This window comes from Meriones unguiculatus, chromosome 18 (assembly GCF_030254825.1).
Source record: "Meriones unguiculatus strain TT.TT164.6M chromosome 18, Bangor_MerUng_6.1, whole genome shotgun sequence".
Taxonomy (NCBI): Eukaryota; Metazoa; Chordata; class Mammalia; order Rodentia; family Muridae; genus Meriones; species Meriones unguiculatus.
In genome coordinates this window covers 10289244-10303789 of record NC_083365.1, presented here as the reverse complement: position 1 = coordinate 10303789, position 14546 = coordinate 10289244, and the positions used below count along the sequence as shown (strand labels likewise).

At 43.0% G+C, this 14546-nt stretch overlaps 1 protein-coding gene across 7 annotated transcripts in view; it reads right to left on the bottom strand.

Moving 5' to 3' along the window:
• Slc23a2 (solute carrier family 23 member 2) overlaps window positions 1-14546 on the bottom strand; it is a 91704-nt gene that overhangs the window by 62243 nt on the left and 14915 nt on the right. Inside the window, exons 1-2 of one of the 7 annotated variants that reach the window (XM_060371995.1) lie at window positions 11348-11437; window positions 9475-9521 (exon numbers count right to left, since the gene is read on the bottom strand). The exons of the other annotated variants lie outside the window; for them this stretch is intronic. The gene's annotated coding sequence lies outside the window, so the exon portion shown is untranslated. Of the gene's footprint in view, window positions 1-9474; window positions 9522-11347; window positions 11438-14546 lie in introns of those variants that run through there. 7 annotated transcript variants of the gene reach the window in all.

Sequence of the window (14546 nt, the reverse complement as noted above, 5' to 3'; positions counted from 1 at the left end):
CACAGACACCCAAGTAAAAATGAAAATACATATATTTAACAAATTAAGAGAGCTAGCTCAGGGACGAAAAGCATAGGACCTTTTTCAGTTCCCAGCACCCAGGTGGGCTGGTTCACAGACACCTCCAAGTCCAGTTTCAGAGTATCTGATGCCCTCTTTTGATCTCTGTGGGCTCCTGAACTTAAATTAAAAATGCATAATCTTCCCAACATACATAATTATATACATAAAATATACACATATGTAAAAATTTAATTTTTTAAATTATATATTTACAACACGAGAATAATACTGCAGAAAAGCTGAGAAACAGCAAATGAACCAAAATTCTCCCATAGACTAACTGGCATAAACTCTCGGGATTTCCCACAAGCTGCACCCACACTGCATCTGTGTCCGGGGAAAAGCTGTGCATGCACAAGTGTTCCTGTTGATCTCCACAGTGGGACTCCTGTGCTACGCATGTTCACATGTATTTAACACTCTATTCATGACTCTCAAGTCTGGCGTGAGCAGCTCTGTCCTTAGCAACTATGTATGGGTTAAATCCAAGACAAAACATTAAAAGACTGAACTTGGACAAATACAATGAAAGAATTTAATTTCTCAGAAACCACTAGCATTTAGCTGGGCATGGTGGCATACACCTTTTAAATGCAGCACTCTGGAAAGGCAGGTGGATTTACAGAGCTAGTTCCAGGACAGCTAGGGCTACACAGAGAAGCCCTGCTGAGTGAAAGAGAGGAGGGAGGAAAGGGGGAGGGAAGGAGAGAGACAGAGAGAAACAGCATCTGAGAGGCCACAAAAATGGCTGTTAATAAAGAGCTAACTCTGTGAACATGAAGCTCAAGATGGATCCTCAGAACCCACTTCAAAGGGAAAAGGCCAGGCTTGGTGATACATGGCTGTGACCCTGAAGATCCCTAGGACTTGGTGATCAGCTCGTTTAGCCTAACTGGTGAGCTTCAGCCAGTGAAAGAAACCCCACCTCAAAGGAAAGAGCATTACTGGGATAGCACCCAAAGTTGTCCTCCCGCCTCCACGTGCACACATGTGTATACACACAGACACACATGTATTTTAAAAAGAAATAAATATGCACATTAAAACATCTGATTTTATTAATGTAATAACATTTTTGTTTTTTTCTTTAGGAATTAAACTAGAAAATACACCAAATGAGTTAAGACAAATAAGGCTATCTCTCATGTGTACATTTCTTCTAATTTTAAATGTAAGTAATTTTGTAAGTATGTATACAGGACATGAAACAAAAGGGGGCCCATGAGAGGGAAAAGGAAGTTTTTAAAAAGACTTGAAATCTGAAGGGGTAATACTGGGGCAGAAGGGCAAAGGATTGGGGGATAGCACAGGGGAACGTTTGGGGTGCAAGGTTCCAACCAAAGATAAGTATGAATGAAATTGCTATGGGAAAGTGTTATTCTGTATGTCAATTAAAATTTTAAATTTAAAAAATAATAAAGTCTGTTTGGTTTGATTGTAACTTTCCAAACATATGTTACATACTGACAGCTCCAGGCTCTGCTCCTGTTAACCTGAGACCATGAGCGATTTAGGATTATCAGATGAACACAACCTATGCTGACTACTCAATGAACAAAGGGGGAGAAACTGTGAGCACTGGAAGCAAAGCCAACCCACTACCTAACAGCACCCTCTAGTGCTATGATAATTAACTGGCACTGGTAAAGGCTTGACATTTTTTTTTAAACAGATCTGGAGTTACACAATTCAGTGGTAAGGTGCTAGCCTAGCATGAGCCCCAGCACTGAAAAGAAAAACTATTTTGGAAAATTTTCAACAAATAGAACAACAGGATTAAAATACATTTATTTTATATTCAAGTTACTTCTGAAGCTGACTCATGTAGCAAGTTCTATTTTATTAATGGGCGAACCCTTAACTCTCATTCAATTAACAATTCAACTAGTACCTGGGCTTGGAAGCCCACTAACACTTTTCAGCATGTCAAGACGCTAGACACAGCCAGTGCAGCCAGTGGGCTGGGCTGGGGAGAAGAGCTTCCCTTTTTCTGGCTCTGCTGACTGCAGGTATCATCTAGTGCTAAACATGGTGTTGTTTTTAAGGGCGTGGAGGCAGGCTGTGAAAAGGAAGTTTCTGTCTCATTATTTGGACATATTAAAACCCAAACTACACCCACCCACACATGTGCAGAAACGTTTTATACACAAGCAATCTGAGGGCTCAGAGTGTAAAGCACTTGCCTAGTCTTCCTGGGGCCTCAGGTGTGACCCAAGCACAGCTGAGAGTAAAATAAAATAAATAAATAAGAAATAAATAAAAGAAAAGAAGGAAGAAATCTCATGGTCCCCTCGCCCCGAAGTGCCAGCGACTCAAGCATAGTAGGCAAACATTACTGAGCTATGTACCAGCCTAACAAACCTTTAATATTTAAGTAAATGATAACAACATATTTCAAAAACAAAGAAGCTGCATATTTAAAATAAATGTAGAAACAAAGGCTGGGCAGAGAACTGACAAAATAACCTCAAACCTGGGGTTGTGGTAAGGAGAAGCTGTAGGTTTTCCTTCTGCGTGGAAGACAGAAGGCTCACAGGGAAGAGGCAGTATGTGCAGGAGAAGGGTTCACTGTTCGCCTTTGCTCAGACTTCCTCAACTGTCTTCCTTGGCACTCACCTAGCGATGGCCACTGACCTGTAATCTCAAGGCATGACTGTGAATGTGTGCCTGTGGGCACTGGAAGAACTCAAGCAGTAAGGTGGAAATAAAGTTCACCCAAGGGGAACAGCCTCACCACGCTCAAGACCCCTCCCAGTGTTCCAGTTGAGACAGGGCAGGAGGGAGAGTGGGACCAGCATTCCCAAGGGGCCCAGAGCCCCTCTCTGCTGAGCGTGGGTACCGAGGAACTACATTGTGGGTAAACCAGAGAGAAAAAAAAAACTGTGCTAGCCTCCCCCTACAGGCGCCTCACTTCACTTTTAGCAACGAAGCAGGGTTCATCAAATTAAACTGTACTCAAAACTTGTAAGGGGGGAGAGGGTCACAGTACATGGTGTTGTTGAAATGAGGCAGCTGCTTCAGATCCTCACAGAAGAGTGCGCAGTGAGGTATTCAAGTCTACCGTCCATCGACACAGCAGGTGGGAGGGCAGGAAGTCGGGCCAGTGTGTACCCGATGACTTAATGAACTAGAAAGTGGAGGTCAGGCTTGAATAAGGTGGCACACTAACGGAACGTTACAGCTGTGGGGGAAGGAAAAACATAGCTTTTTAAAAAATCGAGATCTAATTAAATTCTATACTTGTATATGTGTGATTGAGAATGTGACCTTATTACCTAGTTTATCTCCAGTTGAATTCAATAAACAAACAAACAAAAAAAAAAAACCTCACCAAAAAAAAAAGTAAATTGGGACTGGAGAGACTGCTTGGCCATTCAAAGCACTTGCTGCCCTTTGCAGAGGGGCAGAGAGTGGTTCCCAGCACGCACATCACATGGCTCACACCTGCTTATAACACTCCTGCTCCATAAGGATCTGACCCCTCCATCTGGCCTCCACAGGCACTACATATAAGCCGCATACATGTGCACATTAGTAAATCAATATAGGAATAAGAGGACTAGCCCACTGAGGAGCTTGAGAGTAAACAGAGTATGTTTATGATCAGACAAAGATACATGACCACCTTGGAGCCCACAAAAAAAGGAAGAGAACCAGAGACCAGACAAGAAAAAGCATACAAATTGGGTGGTGGTGGTACACGCCTTTAACCCTAGCAGAGGCAGGCGGATCTTTGTGAGTTCAGTGCCAGAATGTTCTACAGAGTGAGTTCTGGGATGGCCAAGGCTACAACAATAAGCCTTGCCTCAAAAAAAGGGGAGGGAGTGGAAGAGAAAGAAAGAGAGACAGAGAAAGAGACAGAGAGAAGAAAAGAAAAAGAAAAAGAAAAGCATGCGAAAGAGGGCCCCTGTCAGAAGAATGAGAGTGACCAAGGACAGGAGGCCCGGCAAGCTCAAGATCCCTAACATGTCACAGGAGGGCTGCCATGAGCTGGAGGTCAGGCTCTCTAAAGAATACTCCAAGTTCAAGGCAGGGTAGCAACTTAGTTGAAGCTTCAGAATTGGGGATAAAGTTGGTGGTAAAGGGCTGGCCAGCATGCTGAAAACCTAGGCACCCAAGGTATATGCAAGTACATCCATGTGTACACAGCCACATGTGTGCGCCTTAGACTACTAGTCTAACCGAAGGCTCGTCTGGCCTCTAGACTTCCCCCACCTCTCTCTGTACTGAGGATTCTCAATATATTACTGACAGGACCACATGCTGTGGTGACCCCAACCATAAAATTACTTCACTGCTACTTCATAACTGGAATTTTGCTAACTATGAGTCATATGTAAATATCTGATATGCAGGCTATCTGATCCAGCATCAACTTGCTAACTTAAAAAAAAAAAAAAAAAACTGACCTCCAGTTGAAAAGACTGGAGTCCTAACCTGCCTGAAAGTTCCTTCACGGTGCCATTACATAACCAGCCATGTTTATTTTCTCTCTTTCTTATGCAAATCACCATCAGTATTTACATAGGCTCCTGAAACTACCCAATTTCTTTGGTAAATATTTAATTGTCTTGTTGCTAAGAATCAAGCCATAAACAATACATTTCTATATAACATGTTTGAGAGTCAGAAAGTAAAAGGGTGGCATCAGTAGCACAGACTACAAATCCAAAACAAAATTCCACACACAGTAAGGTCTCTTGGGAACAGACACCAATAGAACAAGAACTCCTCACTGCTGAAAACCTGTTGATGGAACGTGACACCCACATCCCTCTGCAGCTGCGCAGTCCTCGCTACTTCTAGAACGAGGCCCCCTGCCTCCAAACACAGCAGGTGTTCTCAGCTAGGAAGGCAGGTACTGTGTTGTCACCTGCTTGCTCTCAGCCATAAAAATAAAAAGCCTGTTTTCACTTTAAGAAGAGCTTGGCATCTCAGGTTCAGTACTGACAGTCTCAAAGCAAATGGAATGAAATAAGTCATTCACAGTTTTCTGACTGTGACTGTAGTCTATGCACTGAGGTGGGAATGGACCATAGGTAAAGCAGGCTCCCCATCAACCTGGACAGTCTGGAGGGAAGAAGAGAAACACATAAGGGAGACCCCAGTGGGACTTGGAGCCAGTCTTATTGGTTGACCAGAATCTTAAGAAAGAAGTTCTCATGAAAGTCTAGTGTGTTGGCAAGGGTATGAAAAGTCTTCAAGCATGTAAAACATCTGTCTAGCCACAGCATAGAGAGCAAAGTAAAGGAAAACATTCCTTCACAAAGTCAGAGGCCTTGACAGCTATCTGTAAATGAAACACAGCTTTGGAAAATCTGAGTTTCAGAGTTCACTACACAATCATCTCAAGAAAAAAGATCAAAAGGCTACAAGGCTCAAGCTTTAATCCCAGTACAAGGGAGAGAGAGACAGGCAGATCTCTATTTGTTCATAGCCAGTCTGGTCTACATAATGAGTTTCAGATTTAAGTGGTGAGACCCTGTCTAAAAAGAATGAAGAAAAAAAAAGCAAACAAACTAATCCTTGGGACCCACAAGGCACAAAGATGACTCATGCATATATAGATCAAATAAATATTAAAAAAAAAAAAAGCACTTTGTACTTTTTGATTGATTGGGTTTTGGGTTTTTTTTTGGGGGGGGAGTGTTGTTTGTCTTTTGAGACAGGGTTTCTCTGTATAGTCTTGACTGTCCTGGACTGGCTTTGTAGACCAGGTTAGCCTCAAACTCAGAGACCTGCCTGCCTCTGCCTCCTGAGTGCTGGGATTACAGGTGTAGGCCGCCAGGCCCGGCCTGTTTTGTTTTTTAAGACAGGATCTCACCGTGTAACTCTGGCTGGCCTGGAAGTCACTCTATACACTAAATCAGCTTCAAACTCACAGTGATCCAGCTGCCTCTGCCGGGAACTGAAGATCTTTGCTACACCTCTATGCATTTATAACAGGTCTTATAACGGTACATTTAGAAGATCTCACCACATGTAAATTAAGCCTAAATAAAAATAAACAGTGACGGTACTTCACACCATATGCAATACACTTAGTTTTGATAAGAGAAAGTAGCTACAGGAATGTCTTTCTTATAATTTATCTGTAGGACGATATCTACCAAACTTTTATGTACTAGTCCAATCATCTTGCCACTGGGTTATTCTCTCCCATGAAAATCTGTGGCAGTGTCATTTGTAACAGCAAAACTAAGGACAGCGCTCAGTTTGGTGGCACAGGTTTGTAAGCCCAGATAGTTGGGAAAACAAGACAGAATGGGACTACCTAGGCTACAGAAATTAACCCAGCCTGAACAGCTTGGTGAGAGATCTTGCCTCATTAAAAAAAAAAAAAAAAAGGTTGGGGGACATGCTGTGGGCATAGCTTGGTGGTAAAGCATCTAAAAGACCGTGGGTTCAATCCCCTGTACTGAAATAAACAAAAAAACAAAAGCATTGCCCACCAAGCTTTGGGATAGAAAAGGAGGAATGAATGTTTCTTAGTGGTGTGTCAGTGCTTTAATCCAGTAATTACTGCAGAGTGCTAGGAAGGGGTGAGAGAACACTCTACTGTCATGGTGACCCTAGGTCAGCCAATAGCAGCACACTCTACAGCGCTTTGCTAATAATAAGGAAAGACAAAAGCAAAACAAATATTTACCCCCTACCTTGTAATTAAAATAAGTGTCAAGACTGCACACGTTTATTTTCTAATCTTCTTACTGGAGGGCTCTAGCAGGCCCCAGCATGGCAAACATGGCTCTGGCGGGTTTTGCTAAACTGTTAGATTACATTCCTAAAGCTAGTCACCAAGGTCTATTCCCTTATTTGGCCACTTCCTCCTTCTGAGGCTGACCACCAAGGTCCAGCTTTCAAAGTACTGAAGTCCAGCAATCAGAAGCCCTCTTTTGGTTGCCCCAATTAACATGGCAATCAAAACAAACCAACTCATCCTGACATGGTGTTTCCTCTTTTCCCTTTATGACACCTGCCACTTGCCTGTGGGCCACGTCTGTCTCCTTTCAATCCAGTTTGTCTACACCCAGCCACCCCCATCTCTCCCCTGAGGCAAATATCCCTTCCCACTCTCCCTCGTTTCTTTTCTCTCTCTCTCACCTCCTGTCTCTGTCTCTTATTCCTTGCCCTTTGTCCCTCTGGGGTAAATACATGTGCTTTGTTCTGAGAACTTGGTCTTGGTGTGTCCTGTGCCGGAGCAGATCTTTTCACTTACACTGAACTTGACCTTGAGAAGTCCACCACCTTATCATTAGCATCACCTAACAATTCATCACTCCCAGGCTCTTTCCAACATGTACAAGGGTGAGGTCAAGTACGGACGGGCTCTCGGGATACGGGGGTCTCGACAGAGATCTCTGAAGAAACACATCTATGAGAGACTGAGAGATCTATGGAGACTGCTGCTTGTGTGTTAGAAGCACCCCTGTCACTGTGCAGGCTCTGCAGACCTGCCTGAGCACTGTCACTAGCAGCTGAGCCCCCAGATCAAAGCTGCCCAGCGAGACCCAGGCAGCAGAATCAAATCTTAGCTGGAGAAAAGCCAAGCAGTTAAATTAAAATCAAAAGCAATCCTAAACCTAGCAAAAGGTGCTCTGCAGGAATGCAGGCTCCTCAGCTATCCATGCCCAATCCTAAAATTCATCCCATGGCTTCTTCTCTATTATGGAAAATCTTCAAGGCTCCAGCCCAAACCAAGCTTGGTCACACACTGCACTGTCTGTTCCTTAAAGCAACCTGTGGTGGTTCAGGCCTATAACCACAACTACTTGGAAGACTGAAGCAAGAGGCTCACAAGTTCAAAGTCTGCCTAGACTACAGAGTGAGTTTGAGGCCACTTGGGATAAACAGTAGTAGGTTCAAGGCTAGTTGGTTAACCTTGACAGCTTAATATCTTGTCAGACAAACAAACAAACAATAAGGGCTAGGATGTTGTTCAGTGGTTAGAATATTTACCTAGCATGTTCAAACCCCAGGACCAACAAAACAAAACTCTCTATTTGTTGCACAAAATATTTTCCTTTTTTTGTTGTTGTTGTTGTTTGGTTGGTTGGTTTTTGGGTTTTCCGAGACAGGGTTTCTCTTCTCTATATATCACTGGCTGTCCTGGACTCACTTTAGAGACCAGGCTGGCCTTGAAATCAGAGACCCTGCCTCTGCCTCCAGAGTGCTGGGATTAAAGGTGTACACCACGACTGGGCTCCTTTTGATTTTTTCAAGATAGAGTTTATCTGTGTATCCCTAGCTATCTTGAAACTCACTCAGTAGACAAGGGTGGTCTCTAACTCAGATCTGCCTACCTCTGCCTCTACCACCACTGCACAGCACACAAAATATTTTCAAAGATAGTACTTTAGAAGACTACTGTAAAGTCAATTTGTTCTCAGTTGACTTCCTTCATTGATTTAAACTTCATGTCCTTAGCACAGGGCTTTGGTTGGCAACCACACATGCTAAATCTTTTCTAAATTAGCGCCTGCAAGTTTATCAGAGTACACTTCTACAACTGTTCTACTTCATTTTTAGTTAGGGTTGTTACTTACTATGCTGGTTTATATACTAACCTTCATCCTAAGCATCTGTATATAAGAAAGAACACATCTCACATAGAGCTCAGTACTCTGCATTCGGTGAGCCCATTCACAACCCTTGGACCAACTTGGTCCACATTCTAAAGGAGAGGGGCTCTCTTTACTGCCAGGTCTTGGAGCATAGAGTGATAAAAGTGTGGGCTCACTCTGAGAGCCCATCAGGACAGCAAACCTCTGTATGTACCACTGTTCCGTGCTACCCAAATACTACCACCATCAAGATTTAGTGACACACTGCAACGGGGGAGTCTCAAAATGGACGCACTTGCTTCCAAAGCTAAGGTATGGGGCAGCTACACAGACTCCTTTTATAACCGTTAAATAGGATGTATAGTTTGAATGAGGACTGTCACCCATATGCTCATGTATTTAAACACTTGGTCCTCAGCTGGTGGTACTGTTTAGGAAAGTTATGAAATCTTTAGGACACATCACTGGGGACAGGCTTTGAGAGTTTATAGCCCTAGCCCACCTCCAGTCCACTCTCTGCTTCCTGTGTAAGTGGAGATGTGATCTCTCAGCTTCTTGTTCCCACCACCTGCTGCCATGCTTCTGCCATGACTACGGACTCTCCCTCTGGAACTCTAAGCCTTCTTATTGGTCGTGATATTTTATCACAGCAACAGAAAAGTAATATGCACCTGTACACACATTTACAACAAAAACCTAGAGGCAGACTCAGGGGCTGTCTCATGCACATCCAGCACAGACCTAGCTGTGAGTCTGGCCCACCTGAATGAAGACAGATGCGTGAGACAGTCAACAGTCTGGACAAACCAATTGGAAAACTCTCATGCTGACAAGTTTCTGCTCTTACCAGCTGTTCTTGGGTGCCTTAGTTTAGCAGCAGCATTCACCAGCGGACTAGAGGTAAATAAGCAGAGAAATACCTTCAATAATTCATCATGATCCTGTTTTCCCCTCTCCCCCTAATTTCAGAAACACTAGGCTTTGGATGGACAGGTAGATGGATGGATGGAAACAAAGAAAGAAAAAAATTAAGTGATTAGAATTTGAATGAAGAATGTTTTTGTTTCTCTTTCTAAAACAATACAAAGCCAAAAAATGTAACTTACTAAAGTAAAATCTTCCTAACTGTCAGAAAAGAGACACAATGTAGCAAGCAACACTGAAGACCAGTAGGTATAATGGGGTACAGGGCACAGAGTCTCTGCCATTAAGTGATTGCTGCCAGAGCTGCTGTAAACAGCTGCCAACAACTTGTAACTGTCGGTCTCCAAAAGCACAACACACACAGCATAACTCACACAGACGTAAATACACACATAAATAAAAAATATTTTTTAAAGTAAAACTAAAAAGTATAGTGGATAGAATATGAAAAAGTAAAGTCCTCTAGAATGGCTTAGTTACACTTAAAATAAATGTATTGTTCTTTGGAAAATACAGGCTGTATAATATCTACAACACGATCTTACCTTTATTGAGAAATATTAATTACATATATTTGTATACACTGATGAGAATATACCTCAGGCTGCTTTGAAGTGGGAGAAGCATATGATTGTGAGACTATCCTAATTTAGACAATTCTGAAAAATCTAAATTATTTTCTAACATCATATGCTTCTTCTGATAGAGGGTTATAATCCCCACACTTGAGAGGTAGAAGCTAGAGGACCAAGAGTTCAATGTCAACCAGGACCACATGACATCCTGTCTAAAAAATTTTTTTTTCAAAAAGCTAAAAGTATTAGTAAAAAAATTACAGAAAAATCCAGAAAGTGCAAATCAAAGTCCTACACACCAGAAAGATTGATTTGGGGAAAGTGTTTTAATGCTGATTGGAAAGACGAGCATTTGGACAAATGTGGCTTCCTATCCACTAGACAAGGGTCTGAGAGCAAACCATACCTGCTCCCATACTGCACAAGTGCACTTCAGGAAGAGTTAAGCAGAAGAAGCTGCACCACAAACAAACCAGGCTGGACGGAGAGTGACCCTTCAGCTTACAGCCCCTCCTCACCCCAGGCAGGAAATCCACCCTCCATCCACAAGCCCATAGGCCTCAGATCTAAGGGGGGGCCTCTGGAGCGGACCAGGGGGACATGGTGAGCATGGGACTGTCCAGCGCCTTCTCCCACAGAGGGTTGCTTATCCCTGCTGTTTCACAGCAGGGTTGTAAAGGAGCCAAAGTATAAGCATCTGTAACCAAAAGCCCCAAATCTGATAACAAAAGTGCACAACTCCACACCATGAAACTTTGTTTAATCCATAAAACAGCCTTAAAGTATTATATAAAGTTACCTTCAAACTGTATGTGTAAGGAGTATAAAAAACAAATTAAGTTTCATGTAAAACTCAACTTTTAAAAAAGGTCAAATACTTGTGGTCCTAACCATTCCAGATAAGGAATATTCAACCTGTGTATGTTGCAGTTGCCAGTCTTTGATTTCACAGAAAATACATATATAAAAGTCATCAAAAAAAAAAAACTGATGCGGAAATCGTACAGCATTATCATCTTGGTATTTTACGAGGCTTAACATCGATTTCTAGCTCTCATCATCATTCTTCTAAGAAGAGACAAGTAAAGTAGAAGTCAGGAACACCATGCCCACGTCAGTAGCCCTCAGCTGCCAGGCTGCAGGATCAGTTCAGCTAATGACGCAGCAATCAGCTGAGAAAACACGTCATGATCCAAATAACAAGAATCAAAACATACTTACTGCGGATTAAAACTATGCCTCCGAAAGTGGTGCAAACTCAGCACAGTATTAACTCTTTGTCCTTTTAAGAACTAGAAGAAAGACACCTTACAACTGGAAATCTAAATAAAACAGGAAAATTGTTGTTGTTATAATTATTTGTTTGCTTTGAAAACCTGAACAAGTAACTAAGTGAATGGAGAAAATGACAAAAGCAAATAACTGCCCCAAAGCAGGTACCTACTAAATAAAGGGACAGGCTGTTTCCCAACCTTCCCATTAAGAAGTGAGAGACCAGAGAGAAGTTTTGAGAGATGTTCTCAAGATTTGAGAACATCTGGATCCAGTCTTGACTCCTTTCGTCCACATATCTAGTTCTTTAAAGAACAGTGGGTGCTTTTCCCCATCTTTTCAGAAAATGCTAGAGTTTTTCTCATTCATTTATAAGAGCTCCTCATAACTTAAGGACAGTAAGCTCTGTTGTGTTGCTATTTCTTTTTTTAAGATTTATTTATTTATTATGTATACAATGTTCTGTCTGCATGTACACCTGAACACCAGAAGAGGGCAGCAGATCTCATTATAGATGATGTGAGCCACCATGTGGTTGCTGGGAATTGAACTCAGGACCTCCACAGAGCAGCCACTGCTTTTAACTCTGAGCATCTCTATTCAAACACTTGGAGTAAAGATCATTTAAAAGTATTTCTGAAACCAAACCTATATCACCTTCATGCAAGCCCTCAGATGGTAGGCTATTGTCCTAAGTATAAACTATGAGACTCTCAAGATGTCAGACTGCAGGTGATAGGAATCCTTTTTAACCATGTGTGGTGTCCCATGTCTCTGATCCCAGCTCTCAGGAGGCAGGAGCTGGTGGATCTCTGTGACTTCGAGGCCAGGCTACCCTACAAAGTGAGTCCAGGACAGCCAAGGCTATTTTACACAGAGAAACCCTGTCTTGATAAACAGGAGAGGAAAAAACCATTTTTTTTATTTTACTTTGAAACCTTCATACTTTATACAACGTATACTTTATACACTTTATCCAGTGTATGCTGATCTTATCCATACACACACACACCACCTATCTCCAACTCCTCCATGAACCTACCAACCCTCTTCCTCCCAACTTCACATCCCCAAACAATTAGCAAGAGCTGTTCAACTATAGGCAGGGCCTTAGGAGCTCCCCACACAAGCCCTGAAATGTGCGAGCTTGAGCTTCATTTTTTTAGATTTTTCTTCTTAATGTGTATATCTGTAGTTAGCGGTACTACTGCTGTGAGGAAACACCACGACCAAAAGAGAGTTGAGGAGGAAAGGGCTTCCTTGGCTTATGCTTTCATGTCCATCACTGAAGGAAGTCAGGCAGAAACCCAAGCAGGTCTGGAACCTAAAGGCAAGGCAGAGACCATGGAAAGGTGCTGCTAGCTGGCTTGCTTCCAAGGCTTTGCTCAGCCTGCTTTCTTATAGAGCTCAGGTTCACCAGGCCAAGAAAAGCAGCACCCATCACTGGCTGGGCCTCAACAACCACTAATTAAGAAAATGCTGTGGTGGTTTGAATAGACTTGGTCACCACAGATTCATGTGTGTGAAGGCCTGGCCATAGGGAGTGACACTATTTATTAGGAGGTGTGACCTTGTTGGAGGAAGCGTGTCACTGTGGGGACGGGCTTTGAGGGCTCCTATGCTCAGGGTCCTCGGAACGCGGAATCAGATTCCTCCTGACTGACTTTGGATCAAGATGCAGATAGAACTCTTGGCTCCTACAGCACCATGTCTGCTTCTACCCATGATGATAATGGACTGAACCTCTGAAGCCATAAGCCAGTCCCACCTAACTGATTTAAGAGCTGCCTTGGCCGCCCTGTCTCTTCACAGCACTAAGACCCTAAATAAGGCAAATGCCTTACAGCTAGATCTTGTGGAGGCATTTTCTCAACTGCGGTTCCCTCCTCTCAGATGATGCTTGTGTCAAGCTGACATAAGATTAGCCAGGACAGCATGTTTAATCTCATATTGCATAAAGAATAATATATTCTCATCTAAAGAAAAATGGAGATAGAAAATTAGGGCTTCACCATCCTAATTATGAAGATTGAAGTACTAAAAATACAATTTGTATTCTTGGCAAAATGGCAAAGTTCAAAAGCCCAATGGCAATTACCAAAGTCAAAGCTGAAAGCACAGTGATCCTGCTCTCCCTTCCATGGGAACAGTAAACCCTCAATCACACTGAAAAGGCCATTGTATGTGCACCAACCAAAATTTCCTAAAGCCTTCCCAAAATGTCTTAGAGTGATCACAATTAGGTGATAAGCACATTACAGTGACATCAGGGCCCAAAACCAGAGACCTGGAAACGGTTCTGCCCACGCCAGGGCAAGTGAAAGGGCAACCAATCACGGAGCACTTAAAATTGCTGCAGCCCCACCCCCTCCACGGGGCAGAGGAGGACACAGAGGGGTTGGACTCTCACCCTGCTGGCGGCAGCTCAGCAGCTGCTCAGGAAACAGAAACAGACCTGTCTGTGTCCTTCCTCAGTCGTGAGAAGTGCCAAGGTGCACTCGCAGGCCCTCACCAGGACACGGCGTCCTGCTGGACACCTGAAAACCACAAACAGGGCCTCAGAGTCAGGGAGACCTCCAAGTCCTCATCCTGTTAAAGACATGGCTCCAGAAAACATGGCTCCAGAAAACATGAATTTGAAAGGAGGTTCAGTTCAAATAAAACCCAAAAGACAGCATCAGAGTCTTCTGGGGCTATTATCTAAGCATAATAAGGACAGTCTTAAATTTTATTTTGTCATTCTACTAGAGCTAAAAAAATAAGAAAAATTCAACCCCAGACAGACATTACATGTCTTAGGGCCGAAGGGAACCCAAACTTAGAACTTGAACTGAAATCTGGAAATCACAGCTAGCACCCTCTCTTGCTCTTTGGGGGTAACAACACAGCCTCTAGTCTACTTTACTTTCACTGAAAAATAACACTGAAAAAATTGGGGGTGGGGAAGAGTCATGGCTCAGTAGCTAAGAACACTGCCTGCTCTTCCAGAGGACCCAGGTTTGGTACCTGGTGTCTCCCCACCCCACAGGTAACTCACAGCCATGCTCCAGAGCTCCATGTAATCTCATGTCCTCTTCTGACCTCAATAGGCACCAGACATGCCTGTGCTGCACATACATAAACATATGCACGCAAAACACTCAAACAC